Source organism: Sinohyriopsis cumingii, chromosome 7, assembly GCF_028554795.1.
Source record: "Sinohyriopsis cumingii isolate HCF-2022 chromosome 7, ASM2855479v2, whole genome shotgun sequence".
NCBI classification, from domain to species: domain Eukaryota; kingdom Metazoa; phylum Mollusca; class Bivalvia; order Unionida; family Unionidae; genus Sinohyriopsis; species Sinohyriopsis cumingii.
Window position 1 is genome coordinate 96,030,182 of NC_142967.1, and position 17,460 is coordinate 96,047,641.

The following is a 17,460-nucleotide window of genomic DNA, read 5'->3' on the forward strand; positions in this document are numbered from 1 at the left end:
CATAACCCTCAATGAACATATCGATGACCCTTGATATTTAATGTATAGCCCTCAATAAACTTAATGGTGACCCCCCGATGTGAATGTATAGCCCTCAATGAACGTATTGATGACTCCTGATATGAATGTAAAGCCCTTAATGAACGTATTGATGATTCTAGATATCAATGTATAGCCCTCAATAACGAATTGATGACTCTTGGCATCAATGTATAGCCCTCAATGAACATATTGATGATTCTTGATATCAACGTATAACCCTCAATGAACGTATCGATGACCCTTGATATTTAATGTATAGCCCTCAATGAACGTAATGATGACTCTTGATATCAATGTATAGCCCTCAATGAACGTATTGATGACCCTTGATATCAATGTATAGCCCTCAATGAACGTATTGATGACTCCTGATATCAATGTATAGCCCTCAATGAATGTATTGATGACTCTTGATATCAATATATAGCCCTCAATTAACTTATTTATAAATCTTGATATGCATTTAAACGTATTAGCAATGTATTGATTTTGTTAGCTTGTGTGAAGCTTTAATCATCTCTTTACACCCCAACTCCACTCTATCTTAGAGTCTGAACATCCTGGATGACTCAAACCAGCCTCGGTTTTAATGAATTGCTCAAATGTTTGGTCAAATTGAGATGTATGGTTAGCTGCCGTCTAACTGTTGGGTAAAGAGTTTAGGAATTCCTTCAACTGAAGAAAATCCTTAAGTTTTTTATTTTAAAAAAAAATCTTTTTTGAACTAGATTTTAAGATGTTGCTTTTTTAATCCTTGGTGACAGCTGAATTTTCACTAAAAACGCGTTGTTACCAATGAATCGATTTTAAAATATTTTTCTTTTAAATCTCAATTTGAGGCGGACAATTTGAGGTGTTTAGTTAGACTGGGCCTGGAGTTCTAGGCAACGGAGAGTATCTAAAATAATACCGAACATCGTTCATTCGAAAGAATTTACACGCACACACGCACACCCGTCCACACGTGACTGAAGTTAGAAAACGGGTACACAATAAAACAAGCCACTCCAAATCACTATCATAATGAAAATGAAACCTGCAACTCAAGTAAGCTGATAAAAATCCAGAAAAACGCTTCTGAACAGACAAAGATTATGTTCGTAACGTCTAACCAAGTAGTGAGTCCTGATGGCGACTATTCGTTCGTCTCTTTTGAATAGGCTACACACTGGAGCAGCCTTCGAGTTGGAGTTGCTGTCAGTTTTAAGATATATAACACTTATTTAGGTTTTACACGAACTTTCCAACAAAACTATTGTCCCAGTCTTGTTGTTTTGCATCACGAGCACCTGTAATTAATATAACGAGTAGTAACCGAGTTTAAGTGGCTCTTAATTGATATTTGGTTTAAGCTCTTTCTGTTATAGTAACAATAGCATGCCGAGTGTATATAAAGGTCGCAACACGTACATGTAGGAGACGAAAACAATTTTGTCTGAATTTCCCGCATATCAGATTTTTTACGACTGTCACGCGAATCGACGAAGTAGAAATAAGATAAACACAGATTATATATTATGTCTCACTCATGTGTGCGTATCAATCAATAGTCTAACATTTGGACTTAAACTTCCATGATCACATCATATATGTAAAAGAAATGAATGAAAAAGAAAAAAGGAGTAATTGACAATGAAAATATTTTAATGTAAGATAAATTTATATGTTATCACATTATCCAGATTGGCTAGTATGTACCTGATTATGTTCGTATTGTTATGGAATGGGCACGGGATATTATTTCGTTTAGACGAGATAATTCTGTCGTGGCCACAAGATAGCATCTCGCAGCCAGGTGATACTTATTTTTTTACTGGTGTCCCTTCATGTTTGCGTAATTTACCAACTTGGAATGGATGATGGTATTTGGATTAAAGTTGCTATAAGGAATTACTGCCGTGTACAGCTAAACTTTTAATCCAGAAACATTGCTCTATTATTTTTTTTTTTACAGCAGGCGAAAACATTTGATGGCATGACCCAATTATTTTTGTTTTTGTTTTTGTTGTTGGCAGTGTTGTTTTGTTTGTTGTTTTATTTGTTGGTCTTTCTGGTTTTTTTCTTGTTGTTTTTTTTATATTTATTTTTTATTTTAAAAAAAGAAATATAAATGTTAATTATGCATATTAATGTGTTAATATTGTGGGTATATTGTTCTTTAGGAAATTACTGGTTTTAAGACGGATGTACTAGCAACCATTTTCAAAGGGGTTTTAATCTTGCAGTCATCGCAATGTGTCAGTGTCACACCCTATCCCACGTGGCATGAACAGGAATTCCTGGAAGTGATTTGTAATTAATCAAAGAAGCAATACACAAAGATAGAATTGACATCTATGTTTGAGATAAACAACAACTATTTCATGCCCATCATGCTTAGACAAATATTGTCCTGTGTCAAAAGTGAAACCATATTTGTGTAACTGATGTATAAATCGCATGATCGCGGATCTGAAGCTAATGACTTTTCTGGCAATTAAGGAAATAATGCCACAGTTTACAACTACTTTAGTTGTCATTCTGTGCAAATTTACGGGCAAATGTTATGACAAGAAAACTAAAGTGCACGTTATGGGAGAAACTTAGATTTTATTGTTGAGTTTATTTGTATTGGAAAGCAGAATATTTTGGCGGGAGACTGAGTGAAAATACGTAGCCGTTAGAGAAATTTGTTTTAGTCGGGTTTCTTGCTTTATTGCTCCATATCCATACACAAAAGAAAGAAGCCAGACAAGAAAAAGAGGACAACAGGAAGAAACTAAAGTTTAGGAATCCCATTTATAATGTATGGTTATAAATTCTACGTCAAAACAAATGAACATTTACGATGTGTTTTGGAATTCACTAGATACGGTTATAATAACGGTATCTGAACCAATAACACATGTACATCACACATCTTTGTATCTAAATGTCTGGATGAACGAATACGGATATCAAGTACTATAATCTTATGTCGTCTTGCTTTTTTCCTCTTTTTTGTTTTGTTTGTTTCTACATATTTTCTTAAAGGCCTCCATTGTACTATTTATTCGGGGGTGGGGGATCAGATCTCTACTGTCTTACGTAGGACAGAGAGGGGACCTTCAGCTATGTCTTTCTCTGGAATGAGCGCATGGCAGTTTAGGTCGTGGTATTAGTGCACGAGAGCTAGACGATACGTGCCGTTATTTGCTAGCACAAGTTTGATTCATGGCATTGGCATAAATTATAACTCTCGAACCTCTTTTGTGTATATTGATGTCATTATAAGTGTCAATCCCTTCATTCTCTTATGTTACACACACACACACACACACACACACACACACACACACACACAACAGTTTGTAACGGCGCAGTTACAAACAGTTTCCGAATATTTCGAGCAAATTAACACAAAAGCCGAGAACAAACACTAGAGCTATGTACAAGATTGAACGATGGGGCGTTTACAAAAAAAGAGTTAAAAATCACACCAAAAATATGAATGATGTCAACTATATTGGGATCAGAACAGCAGAAGTTTTTTTTATAGATATATAATAAAAACGAGAAAAGACAACAACAACAGCAATAATAATAATAATAATAATGTGATATAAATAGTCGAGGAGGATTTACTGTATTTACATGAGCAAGAACTGATATAAATATTAGCTTAATTGCCACGAATGTATGCCTGGCTGTAATATTGATGAAGGGTGCATGAGGAATGTAGTTTTTCTTTTCATTTAGATAAAATCCCTCATAATGTGTCATGCGTAGGATCTAGTATTGTTCCGTACGTGTGCGTACTATATCGGACCTTAAGTGTAAGTACTATTCATTACGTGTTCATCGTCTTGTTTGGTGTAGATTTTGCCCGTCCAAAACTTTGTTCCATTTTATGCCGGACTTCCTATTTTCTGATTGACAGTAAAGCTAATTCATGGAGCCGAAAAGGCATCGATCACATTTGAAATTACATCTCTCTCTCTCTCTCTCTCTCTCTCTCTCTCTCTCTCTCTCTCTCTCCACCCATACACGCACACACACACACACACACATAATGTCACGTGTTCAGGCTCGAATAAACAGTAACACAAGAAAGAGTGAAAACAACAAGCTTTGAAAAAATACAATAATTTATTTCCCTGGAAAATTCTGTAAAAATGAATAAAATATGAACTTGGTTTTATAGAATCAAATCCAAAAATGATCCAAGAATAATCTACGAATAAAATTTTGAAGCCCTAATAACAAAATGTTCTACTGATTTCAAGTTCGAATCCCGACAAAGAATCCAAGATGGAAGATGATGACGTATGGTGAGATTTGTAGTGTTGAATTCTACAGTTCCTTGTAGAAACAAGGAATTCTCACTCCAGTTTCTGATAGCTGAATACATTTTTATTTTTAAAAAACTGTCCTTGTTCCACAATATGACATGAGCACACGTATTTTCCAGAAAAATAAAATAATTAATCCTTTTTAATCAAAGTGATTTGAAATAACTCCAAACAGCACAACATACAACTTCTAGTGTAAGAAAAAGTCCCAGCAGCAACTGAGATTAATTCTCCAAAACATGGGTTATATCGTATTCTAAACTTAAACAAGGGGTCACGTGATCATCTTCTCGAAGGTTATAGAAAGCAAATACTTGTTACAGATCACGTTTACACAGTGTGACCCTGATAAAAACCAATCATTTTATTTTAAGAAATAAAAAATAAAACAAATTGTTTACATCTTAAAGACGAAGTCCCATCATGACCTAGATAAAACCAATCATTTTAAATTAAAATAAAACTTGTTTACGAAGGTTGCTACAAATTGTGAAACAAGGTCAGGATTAAGATCAACACCATGTGTTTATAAACTAACAGTCAAGGTCAAACTATTTTCTGAAAAAAGTATCATCTCTAGTGAATAAATGTACATTACAATATCATATAATTATAGGTTACTGCATTTGTATGGGAAAATATGAACGAGTTTTTTGAATGGATTACTGCAGGATCTTGGTAGTGCAGTATATCCTTCCGACAAAACGAGTTCATATTTTCCCATACAAATGCAGTAACCTTTTTATTATATGCTCATTATTTTATTCTACCTAAGGTTTAATTATATAAACAAAATACACTACAAGAAACAACTTAAATTAATGTATGCCGCATTCCAAACTAAGTACACAAGCGCATATTCATCATTACACAAATCAACATTATTACTGCGCACATAACTCCACCCAAATAAATTTGAACTTAGTAGCGCGCTCGACATAACTTTCGAAAGAAAATGGCGTGTCGAGTTAAAATTGAAATTTGGAGTCATATTGTGAATGAATGTGCATTGCAACAACTTTTCCATTTGATCTGGAATGAATAGATTTGGGTATTTTTCTCGATTCTATGAAATTTCGTGATTATGGACTGGGTTTGTATGTGACGATTCCACATGAAATACATGAGATTGAAGAAGCTAGGGAGACGCGTGTTGACATCTGCAAATGTGTTTCTGTTTCTGTCATTGAATGTTTGAAATCATAATGTGGGGAAAATATGTAGTCTTTCAATTGCAAGTATCAAAAATACGCTATGGAATTTAATGCTTATTTTATTTTGAGTGCAGTAAGGATGATGCAATTGCACTTATCATCGAAATTACAGCACAATTTCGAAATGTGTAATCCAGATTGAAAAGCTATGACAATGGCTCATGTAATTTGGATTTGCAGAATTAAGAAAATACATTTTGAGGAAATTCAGGATGTAAAACTGTAAGTATATTTTATTTTGCCATTCTTATCACCAGCTAAAGAAGAGAGTATATGACTTGTCACTTGTATGTTATTTGTAAGGACCTTATCTTGCGTCTGTTATATACTGTAGCTAGCCTAAATCCGTAACATTGTATCAAAGCTGAATGTGTCAATGCAGCTGGTATGTGGCAGTCCACGAAACATCTGTTTTAGTTCATTCAGAAACAAATTTAAACAACCACAATGTAAAGAGCCTCTTACGCGAGTGTACATGATTTGTGTACAAATCAAATGTGCTGGCGTCTGCGTCAATTGTTTGTTTACAAAAGAAAGTAGTTCCTTTATGCACGTGAATGCTATATGTGTATTGTCGCGCTTATTCAATATCGGGTAATACTGCACGATTCTGACAATGTAAAGTTAACGGTGGAAAAATGAGCATATAATAATGAAAAATAAAAAATTTAAAACTGAGAGAGAGAGAGAGAGAGAGCAAAGGTATGCAAGACACTCGGCTCAAATGATGTCTCTCTATCGTCTTTTTTACTAATTGGTATTAAGAATAAGAAGACCGCAATTCACCCGTCATTTGCCTCATTTAGAGATCAATCTAGCTGTCAACGTTAATCAACAGTGATTAAGGTGTATGTAATTGTCCTTATTTTACCTTGAATACTTATCGGAAATCAATTATATTGCATGTCCGCTGGCAGGTGAGTATGTTTACCAAGAGGACGTTACATTCAGATCAGTCTGCAACACGGAAACATAAACAAAGCAGAGACTGACAATTTAATTTGAGATTATGATTTACTAAGAAGCCTATTTTGAATAGCACAATCTAAATACTTGATAAGGGCATTATTATTTTAATTGATGGATAAATTCTGCTTAGGTTTGATTCGGCTTATGCGTTTACAATATATAATGCTACATTAGAAATAATTTGCACGCGGGTGGGGGAGAAAACAACTGAACAAGAGCATCTCCGATCAAAGTATCGATTCTACTTTCTCTTTTCTTCGCTAACGCATATCATTTCATATATCAAAGTTTCTACTGAATACATTTTCAATTGTTAAACAATAGATTTTAGAATACTCCATGAAAACAAGTTTATGCTTAAAATATGAATCAAATCAGATCTCTATGCACGTAGAACTGTGGAGATCTGATTTTAATCAAATCGCAAATATATATATAAGTAAAAGATACAGAAAACATCAAATACACAAAAACACATTTATTTTGGTGTTATTTGTTGGTATGATGATCAGAAATAACTTTATCTTTTTTCAAAGACACTATTGACTATGTTATGTCGAATAAACGAGAGCTAAATGCATTTCCCAAGGACACAATTAGGCGTCCGACTTGGGCTGGCCTTGACGAGTATCAAACCTGCGACCCTTGGACAACGAATCAGACGCTCTACCAGCTGTGCTGTAAATGAATAAATAAGGGGACAATCAGTAGTGTGCTAATGTTCGTTTGAGATTGCGTAGCTAAGATAGGCCCCATGATTCTAATACTTTTACGTTGATCGTTATATATGAGTGCATGCGAAGTGGGATTACAAAATAATAATTTTATCGCTAGATTAAATGTTGTTGTGTAATAAAATCGGCTAGCGCGACGATGTATTTGTTATTTCTAAAATATTTTTTTAAATACAACAAAATATACCCTATGGTCGAGACATTAACGACAATATACATAGTATTAATATGCAGCTGTTTGCAAACAAAATCCGTTTTGTGTATATGGTGTACATTGTTACCGCTGTTTCTGAAAGATACTCTTCTAAAAAAAAGTCCTCTTCTCTCAGTCAGACCTATATTACTGATTGTGGCTATACTACCCTTTTCTGTGTAACTAATACTGCAGGACTAAATTTCTGATTGTCACTACACTGTGAATATACACCGTTGCAGATTTAGTCAAAGAATATTTTTACACTGGCCGAGTTAGTCTGACAGTATATTATACTGAATGTGGCTGATAATATTTTTATATTAAACAATTATATATAAATGGTGACAACTTCACGCATTGATATATATAGTATTTTGAAAGAGTTTATGAGTATATCTGATTCTGGAATTAACATTTCAGATCAATGGAGTGTGCGTAACGTAACAGAAACGAAAAAGCACTGTTTCACTTAAATGAATCATGCAGATCTGTCCAATATTGATAAATCGATCAACTTAGGACTTAGAGCAGCAACAATGAAAAGTTGACTAATCATAACAGAAAAAAAATCAAAAAACACTTTTGATATTATGCAAGAAAAAATAAAGTTGCTGACGCTGAATAGGCCGCCAAGTGCATATATATATATATATATATATATATATATATATATATATATATATATATATATATATATATATATATATATATATATATATATATATATATATATATATATATATATGTGTGTGTGTGTGTGTGTGTGTGTGTGTGTGTCTAAATAAAGTTGCTGACGCTGAATAGGCCGCCAAGTGCATATATATATATATATATATATATATATATATATATATATATATATATATATATATATATATATATATATATAAGATAAGATGCTTCCCTGATCACTGCTCGTGAACTATGACTTTTACTGCGGTGTAATTAGTGAAAAGCCGTAGCGTACAATCATGGCATAACCGTGAAAAACATTTTGAAATATATCGCTGTACAGCGTAAGATGAAAGTTCAGAGCTTGATTTACACGGATTTAAATATTCAAACCTTCTCGTGGAAACCACCCAGATTCAGTCAAATACAACACAAGTAACAAACAAGTTCCATGCAGTATTTGCTTGATGATATGGCTAAAATGAACCAACAGTATTGTAGCGCGCCCCAAACACGGTTGAGGTGTCTCTGCAATCGCTCGAGATTGCAGCTAAATGAATCCGACGACAGCGCTACTCGCCCGCAGACAAGACCATGGCCTATAATGATACTAATAGGTTTCCGCTACTACTTATTGTTGGATCAAAAATTAAGCTTTCAGCCAACCGTCAGTGATTAAAAAGTTTGCGATCACTGTCATATCACGCGTGCGTACTATGAGCAGCACACAACACATACAATCTAAAGTTGCAAATTAAACAAGCCAATTGTTGTTGTTGTTGTTGTGGGGTTTAACGCCATTTTTCAGCACACGATAGGCTATGCATGGCGGCCAGTATTAATGGTGGAGGAAGAACACGGGAAAACCCCGGGAAGAACCACCGACCCACGAGAAGCTACTGGCAAGCCTTCTCACATACCCACATTAAACAAACCAGAGCAAGAACTAACGTGATCTTTCATATCCTGGGTGGGTATGATGGCCACTTGATTAAGCAAGCAGCAGCAAAGCGTTAAATGTTCCCCAAAACCTTATCCCGAACAATATTAACACATCATTGACATTTACGCAATTCATCCTTTCGTTAGTTTTTTTTTTTAAATTTTTAGCCTGAATATGCTAGTTAGTAACTTGGTGGTAAGAAGCTTCAAAATCACCAACTGATACGGTACCACAAACCCTGAAAAATTTAAGTTGATAACTAGAAAACCAGTCTACCCATCTCAGAACATGAGTGGATTGGAAAAGTTTGATGAGACACATTTGCCACTTAGAAGCATTTTTCACTCGTCTGTCTCACGAAGGTATTTCCGCCAATTAATATTAGCATGCCAACAAGTCTGACCCGCATTCGAGTGAAAAACTTGGTGATTATAACGAGCTGTTTTTACGCATGATGTGCGTTGAAACATTCCGAGACACAGCCAAGCGAGAATAAAAGTTGACCACCGATATTGACCAGGATCAATTTATTGAGCGCTCACTTCGAGACGCGATCTCTATTGCAATCCACCGATAGGTTTGTGCAAATAACCCAATCGTGGACGGATATGATGCCTCTGTCCCAAATAGTTACGTCATGTACCTGCACACCATCAATCGGTAAGGACGGGCGACGATCCAGACCCTGTCCTTTGGCGGGTTTGAACCTCGTGAGAGATTGTCCCATATCAGTAGTGGACTGTATACAAATCTGGACGCTGGATTACTTAATGCACAAAGCTAGTACAAAACCTATAACAACTACGTGGTAAACGGAAAAAACCTCCATCTGTATCTGCAGCAGGGTATGCTTATATGTAAAGTCCACTGAGTGTAACAGTTTAGCCAAAGTGCCTGGATGGCTCTTAATATCCATAAAAATACAAATCGTTCAAACGGATGCTAAAATTGAGTTTGAAAAAGACTTCTTAAAACCAATGAGCAATTTTGTGCTCGGCAAAACTATTGAGAATATTCGATAACGAATACGCGTTCATCTTGCCCGTAATAGTGAACAAGACAATCTTCGAAGGTTTATTAACGAACCAGCATTTGAATCCTGGATCCTGGAAGATCTTCGATGGTGAACTCAGCACTGTAAAACCTGAAGCTGAGAAAGCCTATCTACTTTGACGCGTCAGTGCTGGACTTGTCGGAAATTCTCATGTGCGAGTTTTATTAAGAAAAGATAAACCGGTTTACCAGGATCGTGTCGAAGTGCTTTATAAAGACATTGGTTCTTTGCTCATGCATATAAACATTATTTTGACACCAGCGAGTATCGGAAAGATCATCTACTTTAAGTAACCTCAACAAGAAAGTTGTGGAAAGTTTCAAAGACGAATGATCGGATAAACATATTGAAGAATACGTGAAACTAAGTCCCAAAATTTACTCGAAGGTGGTGGGAACTTCCAGTTCCATCGGTGGATTCTGAGGATCCAGCAAGAACATCCAAAAAAGCGAAAGGAGTTCCACGGATAATTGTGCAGAAAAGGATCTTCGGCACGATATTGTGAAAGGTCTTCGCAAGTGACGTGAATCCGCAAACACAGCACATATAATCCGGTCGCGGAAACATCGCTTGGGTGTATACAGATGCACCAAGGTGATTTTGTCACTGCAGGACACAAAACTATAGATATTCCCCTACGAAATTGCTTTTGGTAATTGCACCACACGCTTGTCATTCAACTTACGATTGGCGTTGTTGCGATCTTGCTGTGGGGATGTACGGGCAATGATGAACTAGCTCCGCATTAAAAAAGATCTTGTTTGTTAGTTCTGTATCCACGGTAATGACTTTCAATTTCCCTCGCACAAATGCCCTTCCTGGCGACTTTGCTGCTTGTGGTTGGACCTGGAATGCTAGCACTATAGAACGGTTTGTAGGCGCTGAATGGTAACGTTATAGGTGTCTTGGAAAATTAATTCGGTCCGAGCATTGGTGTTAATTTACGTCTTGCAGAGAAGATCTGTCTTTTGTCATCCTCATCATCTGACATCTTCCTCCGTTCACAACGACTACATTGGAACTAAAAAGACTGACCTAGCGGGGATAAATAGAGTCATGTTTTGGCTATCAATAGCACACGTCCGGTCAACAACGACCTAGAAAATTATCGTAATAGTAGCTCATTTGCTCGCCGATTATTTGATTATGCCGTTCCTGTCAACTTTTACGTTTTGGGCAGTATCGGGCACACTGCACATGTGTTTTGCAATGAAAACACAACATTATGAGTTTCATTCCCAGCTTCTCGCCGTTTCCAACGCGAACCTGCTACATCTGCTTCCATTTCGTTCTTACCCCTCGATCTTAGCTGTGTTTCTTTCGACTGCATTGAACTTTTTGAGGTATGATACAATCTTCCGCTCCACTACTGTTCACTATTCTATATTTCTAAGGATCAATTGAGACGCGTACTGGCAACGCTTTTGGGAAACAAACTGCTCAAAAATATTATATCTTTTCTTTATTGGTAATGATTCACGCGAGATATTGATTTACACAGGGCCCCAATATGTTTCATTGGATTGCCGACAAACCAAATGGAGCAATTGAAATATTCAGATGGTCTTCAGCTACACGGTCAATGAGCGTCTTACATAAATCCTCATAATTCGTGTTAGCATGCGTCTCCACATCACGAGCTTTACCACTTACCAAAGATTTTGCTGTGATATTGCAATATTCTCTGTCTATTCAGCTTGGTTAGAGAGTCATATTCATCCATTTATGAAAGAATGTCTTATTTCTCATCATCAGAGCGTTGTAATTTGAGTTTAACAAATATTGCAGTCTATGATGAAGATGCAGTTTCTCTAGCGTGGATGTTTTTAGCTCAATCTCCATTATATGAGCTTATATATATATATATATATATATATATATATATATATATATATATATATATATATATAAACTGCATTTTAAATTCCAATTTCCACTTTTCAGTGTCCAGTTTCATTTTGTGAGAGCCTTTCGGATTCTTTTTCAAGTTTGCATATTTTCAACAACCACCTCAGCGTCCTCTTAAGTCGTTAAATTCGTAAGATTGTGAACTGTACCAGTTCAAGAATGACAACGTCAGCAGAGTTCATGTGAGGTGATGCCTATATTTGCACATACCCAGTAGTAGTCCGATAAATTAACCCCAACAACTGTGCTAATACTAATGGACAGTTTGATGGTCTGATGTCACATAATCATTAAATCGCGCAGTTGATGCATCAAATGCGTCTGCAACACATCGGTGTACATATTTGACACCGGCATTTCTCGCGGATCTTGGATTACTGAGGCTGAAGGTCATTCCGAAAATCAGTGCAGGGTATTTTGGCATAAAATTCTATGTTTGACTAGTTGTAAATCCACTTCGAATAACACAACCCTACCTCCCGTGGCCATTTCTAAGTTCGTGGCTACATACTGATGTTCGGTCAGATACAATAACCAATCCGATGCAATGTTCTCTCATACACTCATATGAAAGTTACCCTTGCTTCGGTCATGTGACTAGACTTAGCATCCATGTACAAAGAAGTGTTGCGGGACACATCTGTCTGCATGAGTTGCACGATTTAATTATGCATTGTTCGAAATGGGATGACGCTGCTTCCACCAGAATTGTTAAACTATATCAATGAATATAACGCAACACCAGAATTTTTGCTTTAAAGCTTAAAATCTCGACAGCTGTGACGCAGAGTCAGCCCACTATGACGTAAAACCCCAACAGACTAACAGTCTAAATATTTTTTATTGACATAGAAATAAATACAACATGCATGTAATACATGCATCTTAGTAAATTATTTAAACCAGAAGACAAGCAAGGAAAAGATGAAAGGTAAGAGGAAGGAAGAGAGAACTATTGAATATAAAAAGAAATAATTTGCATTAAGTAATTTCAAGATAACATATCAATCATATAATACAGTTGCAAAATAAATGTTTCATCGTTTAAGCCTCACCAATACAGAAAGAACACATTTTATCAGCTACAAAAACAATTTTGAATAGAAAACTGTTTGTAGTCAGTATGTTGTGGTTAATTCTAAACTTGAACCACCATAATTTTGTATCCAATCTATTTCTATCCGGAATCGAATATACCTTTTTTCACCAATATTTGTCTTTAAGAATGTTGAAATTAATAAAAGAGGTATATCTATATACATCCTTTTCTGTTCTTGAGTAGAACTTCAATATTCTTCGTGAAAAAGTATGCAGATTTTTGTCTGATGTTACAAACTTAAACTTTTTAAGTATAGTCTGATTGCTCTTATAATACCGTACTATTGTGTAATCTGGGGTGAAAAAAAATCATATAGATTACAAAAAGTCTTCGTATGATAAGCATAAACCTTGTTTATCCAAGAAATGAAATATAAATTTTAACCCTTTTCGACAGCCACGATCGCTACAAAACTTTTATGTTATTAATCGTTATATTTTTATTTTTCCATGCACCTTCATGTTAAATATCAAGGAAGTTTATAATTTTTTTTTTCGATTCTCCTTAGAAGACTTGCCTGTGAATTCTTTAATGCCCTTATTCTCGTAACTTTTGTTTTAATGATATTCACCTTTAGTCCCTACATTGATGCAAATGCGGCCAATGTTTCTACTGAGGCATACAAGGAACGATGTGTTATCAGCATATTGAGCCAGTTTATTTTCATATCCATTTATGCATATGCCTTTAATATCATTATTGTTCCGAACCATAATTCCTAAAATTTCCGCTACTAATAAAAACAAAAAAGAAGAGAGGGGATCCCCTTGAAGACAACCATGTCCAATATATTTTTAAAAAAACTGCGAGGCAAATCCATTCTTAGTCACATGTACTTTCTAGAATATATATATATATATATATATATATATATATATATATATATATATATATATATATATATATATATTCATTTGTTCACTAAAATTAAAGACATAAAGCTATTTCTGTGTAAAACTCGAAGCCTTTTCAGAATCAACCTGTAAAATTAAACCATTCATATTATTTTCTTCTGTAAAGCATATACTTTCACTTATCAGTCTGACTACCTCCCCCATATACCTACCTTTCATAAAACATTTTGGACTTTCATATATTAATTTTGGCAAATATTCTATTTATTCTGCTAAGTATAACTAACCTCTGCTATTGCTGCTATTTTTATGTCGTCAAAAAAGACGACTCTAACATTTCCTAAAAGCTGTTTCATTTGTTGCTAGAAAGCCTCCACACATATGGATATAATTTCAGCGGTTAATTTTCCCCCAGATCGGTAAAATCAGTTTCAGTAGTTGCTCTCAATTTTCTACCGTTCTGCAATTTTACGAACATTGCATTCATTTTTCTGACTTTCTCCATGAATTCAAGCTTTGCTTTTGTAATATCCTCTCTTACAAGGACTCCGGATCCTTTTAGTGTTTTCCTTTCCTGTAGTACATCCAATCTGGTCATACACCTCATGAATCGGCAAATTATCGTTCTATTTGCATTGTCATCAAATCAACCTAGCCTGTGTGCTGCACTAATGTCGTGAGGTGCAATATTAATGCTGGGGGGGGGGGTCTCAAAAAGATATGACCTTCTTCGTGCTTTTTGGAGTGGTTTCATCCTTCTTCGAGTCATCTATCCCGTACAATTGAATTTTTACATTCCCGCTATACTGATTCAGACGATCAAATCTCTTCTTCAGTGAAGCATTCACAACCCGTAATCCATTTATTTAACCCTTTGATTGTTTTATGCTTTGTCTCAAGCTTATTCATTCTTTCTGTTAATAACTTTTTCTCGTGCCTTGCTTCGAAAATGTCTCCGCAGATGACAAATCTCTTTTGAAATGTTCCTTTTTAATTTTTCTTTCATCTTTTCGAGAGAATCGTTCATTCCAGCTTGAGTAACAATTTCTTTGTTTTTGGTCTATATTGTTCCTTTGATACCACTTTTTATATGGCCTTGGAGACGGCGTCCAATTTTGTATCTATTTCCATTCTTGTAGTATCTTTCTCCTTGATTAAAAATTGACTAATCCGAGTCTAGCTGAGTGGGGCAGAGTGGGGTTGGGGTTGGGGTCCACACCGGTAGTTTAAAAAAAATATATATGCCTTAATTTATTCTGCGATAATTTCTGTTCGCCTTTTTAACAGTATATAAAATGAATAGTATTTTCGTTCATTTTGATTTTGTTCATAAATTGTTGTTGTTGTTGTTGTATGGTTTAACGCCGTTTTTCAGCACAAGAAAGGCTATACATGGCGGCCAGTATTAATGGTGGAGGACGAACCCGGTAAAACCTCAGAAAGAACCACAGACCCACGAGAAGCTACTGTCAAGCTTTATTACATACCCACATCGGCCTAACCCAAAACTCGAACCCACTGTTCATAAGTAATGGAAGTTATATAACAACATGTTTATCCATGTTTTAATACTCACGCTTGTGCATGTGCTGTACGTCCTTGGAATGGCCATCTGTTTTACTAAAATATTACAATACAATCCTTAAATATGAAAAGAAAAGAGCCAGTGAAGTCCAAAATCTGAAAAGGTGACACTTCTTACAATTTCCACAGGCAGAAAAGTAACGCACGCTCCAAAAAGCTTACTTTTCAATGAAATTTGCCTCCACTGGAATAGACCGATATTAACTCGTACTGGTGACCTTGACCCTCAACAGTCTAAATATTTTATCTAATTAATTATTACAAAGCACTCGCTAGGCTGGACTCTGACCTTTCACGTCTTGCTTTTAATATTTCAACTTAAAGCCTAACAGTGCTTGATCCCTGATAGTGTCAAATATAGTTAAAATCCCAGATCAAAACATAAACATTCCGTCAAAAGCCTGGTGAAATAATTTCACTTTACCTATTACCTGACCAAAAATGTGTTTACCGTGTTACATATGACAATATCACTACCAGATTATTCATGAAAGTGACTTTTTACCCATAACACGAATGCAACGTTTGCATGCTGTCGTCTTCGAACCGTTAAAAGAAGTTGATATGCTAGTGTTTTGGTTTATTCAATTCCAATGCTTCTTTATAAACATGCTCTCCTTCATGCCGTGTTTGGTCAGGTTCATTGTTGTATCATGCTGGTTTTGTTTTTGTACCTGATATCCTTATCCTTTTAGCAGGATTAAGTTGATCTAGGACATTATTGAAAATCTTTTCTCATGAAGCATCGCAAGATTTAGCATCTTCTTAAAGTTTCATTGAACCCTATGGAACATTTGTGACGTCATACATATGACTAATAATAAATTTTATTTAGCTTGTGTTTTCCGGTTTTTGTTTTGATTTTTGTGGGTTGGGGGTGTTAATAGTAATATAGAGGGATATTGTCAAGAAACTAGGAGTCGCTGAAATGTGTGTTTAAAGTTGCTGCGGTAGAAATCAAGGCTGGCGTTTAGCCGATATATGCGGTAGGTTGGGATATCCAGTCCTTGTTATGTGGTACCACATCTCACATATCACATTATGTTCCCTTTAATTTTAGTTTTACTTGCTTTGAGAAGTATCGTACTGATATTTGGTGGTTCCGATGTTAATGGCAACATCACAGAAAGGAAGACAATGGGTAACTTGTCTGTTACCATTCGCATTGATTGTAAGATATTCCCAGACTTTAATTGCTACCAGAATAATTTGATAACGTTTCCCAAAGCGTAATAGCTATATTTTCGCTGTAGCCAAATATTCAATATAGTCCAAAAATATAATTGCAGCGCTTATTTCACAATTCATTTTACAACAAATTACTGTGTTTATTAATGATGGCAGATTGTATTATATTGAATATAAAGGTATATAATTGTTCCTGTTTGAGGGAAAATACAACTGCACTCAATTACTATCCTTTCACGATTAAGCCAGAATAAGCTGTTTCGACGTGTTTAAGTTTGCCTTTTTTCATTACCTGTAATGAAACATTTGAAGTACACTTGATGATCGAGGACAAATCTTTTCGTTTCTGTCAAAAACTGTTTGTGGATATTGCGTAAAATTTATTACTGTTGCGTTTGACCATATATGCATAATGCTCATACACACGACTTCTCTCTCGTGGGTCACCTTCGTGATCAACTTCTTTCATCGTGTTCCAGCAAACATTTGAAGCTGATAAGCACAGTATGATCGTAAAGACGTAAAAATGTATCTTTTTAAATACCGAGTATGACCACAATATTTGATTGAGATCACTCAGGATGTAGCGTGTGCTGTATTTTGTCATTCTTAAAATACGTGAATTCCTTTTAAAACTGAATCATTATTTCTGCAAAGTCTCCAAATCTGTGAACAAGGCAAATGTCTTTTAAC

General features: G+C 35.4%; 1 long non-coding RNA gene across 1 annotated transcript; it reads right to left on the reverse strand.

Moving 5' to 3' along the window:
- Positions 1-6,998: 6,998 nt before the first annotated feature.
- On the reverse strand, positions 6,999-15,795 carry LOC149795760 (uncharacterized). Its single transcript, XR_016422142.1, has 2 exons — positions 15,572-15,795; positions 6,999-7,213 (listed from the first exon to the last, which is right to left on the reverse strand). It is a non-coding gene; the product is annotated as an uncharacterized LOC149795760 (long non-coding RNA).
- Positions 15,796-17,460: the final 1,665 nt, after the last annotated feature.